This window comes from Lotus japonicus, chromosome 4 (assembly GCF_012489685.1).
Source record: "Lotus japonicus ecotype B-129 chromosome 4, LjGifu_v1.2".
Taxonomy (NCBI): Eukaryota; Viridiplantae; Streptophyta; class Magnoliopsida; order Fabales; family Fabaceae; genus Lotus; species Lotus japonicus.
In genome coordinates, this window is record NC_080044.1 from 67,512,421 (window position 1) to 67,519,155 (window position 6,735).

A 6,735-nucleotide genomic window follows, 5' to 3' on the forward strand; every position below is an offset into this window, starting at 1 on the left:
AACAAAACGGGAACCTCCTGAGAGTAATAATCCTTTCAAATATTTTAATTATGAAAATCATATATAATAAGATGGTGTCCTGTGTTTCCAGAATCACGCTGTCCATGTATACATATCGAAAGAGTACATTTAGTTGTAATATTTTGACTACAAATTGTTAAGAAACAGTTGTGTTAAATTTGTATTGCTGTATTATAAACAAAGGAATTTATAACAACATCTGGAACATACAACTTGACTATACCAAATTTACATATTACAAAGATCATTTATAATAATTAATCATTATGATCACATACATAAGTAAGTGCATAAATTTGCATACAGTGTGAACTGTTAGATTAAACCTGTAGTAGTGTTATACTTATAACTGTGAGAGTCGTAGTAAATAGGTGTGCGCTAAAAAATGTGAACAAACCATTGTGAGTAAAATACATTAGTAATTTCAGTGATAAAATAGTGTCTATAAATAACATGTCCATTATACATAAATTATGAAATAAGCAGAATAAAATTATTATTCTCCTGCACTTCACACTTTAAACCTTGCAATCACAATCACAATAATAAACATGTATGAGAAATGGAAACAAATATATGGAAACATTAATATGTAAATTTGATCACTTGATCAGTACTAATATATAAATACTTACAGATTTTTGATTTCGCATTGGTCATATATTATCAAACACCTCTTTGTATACTATATTTCTAGTAACCTTTGAAATGGAACCATCTTCATCCAAAATCAAGATTTTTAATCCTTTTCTTGATTTCACCCTCGATAATGCAACATATAACTGCCCATGAGTGAATACTGGTTTAGGCAAATACAATCCCACATGCGAAAGAGTCTGACCTTGACTTTTGTTAATAGTCATTGCAAAACATAAAGAAATAGGAAATTGTCTCCTTACAAACTTGAAAGGCAAACCAGAGTCAGTTGGAACTAAATCCATTCTAGATATTAAAACATCCTTCCCAAGTTGTTTTCCACTAACTACATTAGCAACAATAACATTTTTCCCCAATGCCTTTACAATCATTCGAGTGCCATTGCAAAGTCCTCCAGCTTGGTCAATGTTACGCAACAACATAACAGGCACACCCACTTTCAAACTCAATTTATGATTCGGTATGCCAGAACATTTGATGTTATTCAAAAATTCACTGGTAAACCATTCAGCTTCAATCTCAGTGTCTTCATCTGACTTGCAAGTACTATCACAACTATAATAATCTTTCATAGCCCCAGGAATTTTGGAAAGAAGTTGATTGTTAACTGCTTCTACGCTTTCTAAGGTTGGTGCCAAAATAGCTCTTTCTTCAAAAAAATTGTAGTTTTTAATTTCTAAGTTGTGCAATATATCAGGATAGGCGAAATCAATCAACCTTTGTAATGGATTTTCATAATCAAGAATCAAAAGATCATCGAGAATCTCAATGGTAGATTCCCCATCTCCAGATCTATTTAACTTTCCATCACCAAGTTCCAAGAGCCATTCAGAAAAAATTTTAATGTCATTGGATTCTGCAGAAACTTCAGATTTAAGTAGCCTCATATTCTTTGTCAATAGAAGAACACGACATTGTTTCCAAAGATAAGAAGAATGATAGAGGCATCTACTATATCATAACGACTACCTTTCTGAATAACTGGTAATATTTGTCTGAAATCTCCACCAAGAACAACAACTTTACCACCAAATGGCATATCATTGGGTAAAGTTGAATTGGACTTCATTATGTCATTTAAAGTCCTATCCAATGCTTCAAAACAAAATTTATTCAACATTGGAGCTTCATCCCAAATGATCAAATTAGTTTTCTTTAATAGCTCAGCTTTTAAAGAACCTAACGAAACATTGCAAGTTGAGGTATCTTTAATAGAAATAGGAATAGAAAACCTGGAATGAGCTGTCCTTCCACCAGGGAGAAGTAAAGAAGCAATTCCACTTGAAGCAACATTCAAAACAATCAACCCTTTTGACCTTATACCAGCAGATAAGGTATTCCACAAATATGTTTTGCCGGTACCACCAGAGCCATATAGAAAAAATAGTCCTCCAGTTTTATCCATGACTGCTTTCATTATAACATTGTATATTTGATGTTGTTCTTCAGTCAATGAATCTATGAGTGATTCGTGCAAACTGACCATTTCAACTTTATTATAATTCAATTCATCAGCAACGAATTTGTTCTCATACTGGCACTCCTCAAATAGATCTGGAAAAGGTAGGCAAGAATAGTCTTTTAGAGACCGTCCGTTCAAGTGAAGTAATTTGTCCAATTCTACCAAGCAAAGATTTCGTAAATCTGCGTCACTTATGTGCAGATCTGAAAATAAAAAAAAATTAGTATACTAAAAATTATAATAAATTCAAGTACAGGTGTGACAGGATAATCACCCGGTATGCCTAGCTTTTTTCGCCTTTCATACAAAATTCCATCTGACAAAATCCGCCATGATTTTTCCCACACAAATTCGGGTTTGCTCATAGTGTTTGTTGTGAGCAACATCACAAAGAATCTTCGAAGCTGTATGCCTATAAATATAATTTGAATTAATTAATACTATAACCATTTTATCCATTTCTACACAAAAAATGGTGTAACTGATACAAAAAACACGTATAGCATTCCTTTATAACTAAATGTTAAAGTATATAATTAAAAAGCTCTTTTTTCGATTAAGTATAGGAAAAAATAACGTACTAACCTGAAGCTAACTCATTTGCTTCAACAATAGCATCTATAAATTCTCGATCATCTGCTAACAATCCTAGTGCATAACATGCATCATGAAAAGAAGGATACACAACATCTTCAATAGTACGAATGCTTTCCCATGAAGTACATCCTTTCTGCCGAGTTAGGAGGATCCTCAAATAATAAAGCTCCCCAATCCCGTGAGGGATATATTGGAGTCTTCCAATAGAATATCCTTGCTTCCTTGGATGCCATGAATGAGATTCCTCATCAAAAACAAAATATGAAGGAAATTCAGCATAAGTTAGTGATTTTCCCTCTTCATATAAACCATTAGCTTTCATCCAAGCTAAGAACATTGTGTCTTTTTAGATGCTTTTTTAACAATATACTCCAAATTATCACTATCTTTGAAGCAAATACTTTGTTTCTCCTCAAGGTGGAAAGTAACTTTCTTGACAGCTGGCCACTTCACATGAATATAATATTTGAAAGTCCTCCAAACAGCCTCACATGGGGTAAGATATCTACAATCATAATATTGTTTAATTTCATCTTTTACCTCAAGTTCTGCCCCATCTTCTCTCTGATTGCTTATTTCAATATTAACACGATCAGGACCTTTACTAACATACTTGAAGAGATACTTGATTGCATTAGATTTGTTGCAATATTCCACGTTGATATGACCATTATATAACATAAGTAGTTGAGGGTTATAAGGAACAACATAACTATTGTCCATTCGAAGACCTTTCTTCTCAACATACACTCCAGTATCTCTCCTTCTGTACACAGGATAACCATCATCATCAATTATAGTAGTTTCCTGAAAATTCTTTGGGAAGAACTTGGTACATTTCCCATTTGACATGCAAGGAGATTTTGAAAAACCAGAGCCACATGGACCATGTAACATATAAGTAGACACAACCTTGTTCAATCTAGGATGTAGAATAGGATCAGGAATTTCTGCTGAAATGAATTTATCAATATTAGAGGTTGTTACTAACTTGTTGTTCTTCGAAAGCCATAGGAGAATATGTGCATGTGGCAACCCTCTTTTTTGGAACTCAATTGTGTACATACCTACAAATAAAATATGTTAGTAATCTAAGAAAGTTTTGTATTGAACCATATCATATCATGCTTTAATAATTAACATTTTATAATACCTGCATCTAAAGGACCAAATATAATGCCACTCTTCAAAGTTCCAATTAAATGGTCCAGCTTCATCTTGAAGATTCGACAACATATATCTGGCCTTTCATCTGGCCTTAAATTCCTCTGACGAACAAATCTATCAATTTCTTTCCATGCAGAATTGCATGTAACAGTTATGAAGAGATCAGGATAACCATAACGCTTACAAATAGCCATTGCGTCTTGACAACAATCAAACATATAGCGACGTCCACCAACAAATGAGGACGGCAATACAATACGCATTCCTAATTGACCTGGGTCTGTTTCTCCTCTACACATTGCTTCTTCCAACCCATTAAGGAAATCAGCTCTAATTATTTTTTGATTGTTGCGGACATATGATAGCCTCTGAGATTCTATCATGGTATAACAATCTACCAAAAACTGTTGGAAAAGCCTTCTACAAAAGACAACATTCCCATGCTCAAGATCCCTTTCTTGAATCCTAAAGGTTATAAATTCTCGTAATGTGACCCGAGGTTTCAATCGAGAACTAAGAGATGCCGACACACCACTTAACGGAATATCTTCTTGCCAACCATCTTCACCAAAAGGAAATATCAATGGATATTGTAATGGAATAAAGCAGGTATGAGTTTCATGGATCCTTGTTAGGACACCATTTTTTTTAACTATAATATCCCTACCAACTTCAACATTTTCAAGATCCCCTACAATTAGGGCTGCAATCTCATCAGATGTAGGCAAATTATATGTTCGAGGGTCTTTACCTCTTTTCCGAAATAGACGCAAGGCAAATGATGATGATTCATTTGACATTACATAATCTCGTACCTTACGAAATGACTTAGCTAGCACGTTATTCTCATCAATCATTCCCTTCAATTCATCCACTAAAGAAATATCCAATGGATCTGGATTGTTAGAAGCCCTGCAAGTAAAAGCAAAATATCATTCCAATGTGACCAAAAAAGAGTAATTTTTAATATAAAAAATATGTTATTACGATAAGACTTACATGAACGGCTTCATTCGATTCTTATTCTCATTGTGTGTATCATATATGTAAAGCTGAGCAAATTTGGGAACATTCCTAGTTGAGGGAGGAGTGTACCAATTCTATGATAATTTTGGCCACTCAATACAAATTGTGGAGGACCTCCACCATTGTTCACAGCTGATTCAACCTTCCCACCAATAGAAGTAAATGCGAACATACTGTTATATGCCCTAATATTATCTATGAAATGTTTGGATCGATAATCTCTTCCATGAATCAAATTATATAAAAGCAATGGAGGTTTGGACAGCAATGGTAGAACAACCTTTCCTTTCATACAACAAACCGAAAATTCAGGATTTGTGGAACGCTTACTTTTACTAACCCTTTCTTCATACCAAAAATTCGCGTGGCAAATGCGGCACCTATAAGATGCATCCCCCAAATCTATTTCATCTATTTCAAAGGCAACAAAACACTGCAAGTTAAATACTATTATTAAATTCACATGAATTAGCATTACACATTATAATTTCTTTACCTATCAACTCAGCACCATCATAAAGATCTAACAAAGACTGTGAAGAGTGACTTTCAGCATTAAACTCCACCAACAACTGGCGACAATGAGATCCAGAAACTTGGAAATTATAGGCATCATTACCACTCTTCGAAGAACTTGCTTCAATGTTATTCATTAAACATGTTTTTGTTTTATTGTTTTGATTCAGCCTTGAAATATCTTCAGTAATGTTCAGATTTAGAGGATTGTTACCTACAAAGATGATTAATAGCTAAGAATCTTTGAAAACAGACATACCATCTAATGTACCCAAGAATGCTATATATACCTTGGATGACAACACCATTCGTTGTATTATAATAAATCATATTCTCCTTTCCAGCTAAACATTTTTTTGACTTACTTTTCATATAATTTAACCTCCTTAACCTAGCAGCTGCAGCATTGTGAATTTTTTTACTACGAACCACGCAGTTTCCACATGGGGATTCAATAAGTTACTTTTTTACTACACTTACCTTCAAAAAGAGAGGAAATAAAAAAAAAAACTTGTGAATCCTGACCTCTGGAAGTTGTTTCATTGGACATCCCATATGGAAATGTGGATAATGAACATGTAAAAGATCTATTCTGGGACGAAGGGAAGCCTGAAATATAAACAGCAACTTTAATAAATTTGGTGTATTGATGTTGAATAACCAAAAGAACAAAAATTGTATGCACAATACTTACAAACGGTGCTGTTTGTCCCTGAAATATCTGGTGTAGTCAATGAGTCGTTGAGAGATTTCTGAGAATTAATTCCAACAGGTGGTTGAAACACAGGATTGGTCAGGTTGTTCGTTATGTCAGACAAAGGGGAGCTTGAAGTATTCTTCCTCGTCTTAGTAGCTGAAAGGAAAATATTTTCAAATTAACAACCATGAGAAAATAGCAAAATATATGGAGTAGAGTTGTGTTACGGATCTGAAACAAATTAGACTACCAATCTTTCCCAACTTAAATTTAACAGACATTCTTTTTCATTTACAGATACATGAACTAAGATTACTGACATACCATTTTGACAAACTTGGTTTATAGACATCTGTTGAGCTCTTTTCTTGCTAGAAATTATTTGCTTCCTCTTATTCCGTGCTACATTTGCAGAAATGTTCAACTTTAATTGAAATCCACAAATAACTAATATATATATAGTCTCAATAATTGCAGTTAAAGAGACATATCAAATGAAAAATTTAATAATCTAATATAGTTTCCGATGGAAATAGATACCTTGAACTGATTCCTCACACAGAGCATTCCCAAGACCATTGGAAGCGGCCAT

The 6,735-nt window shown here is 33.7% G+C and overlaps 1 pseudogene; it reads right to left on the reverse strand.

The window, feature by feature from the left end:
* Nucleotides 1-677: 677 nt before the first annotated feature.
* On the reverse strand, nt 678-6,735 carry LOC130713211 (uncharacterized; annotated as a pseudogene).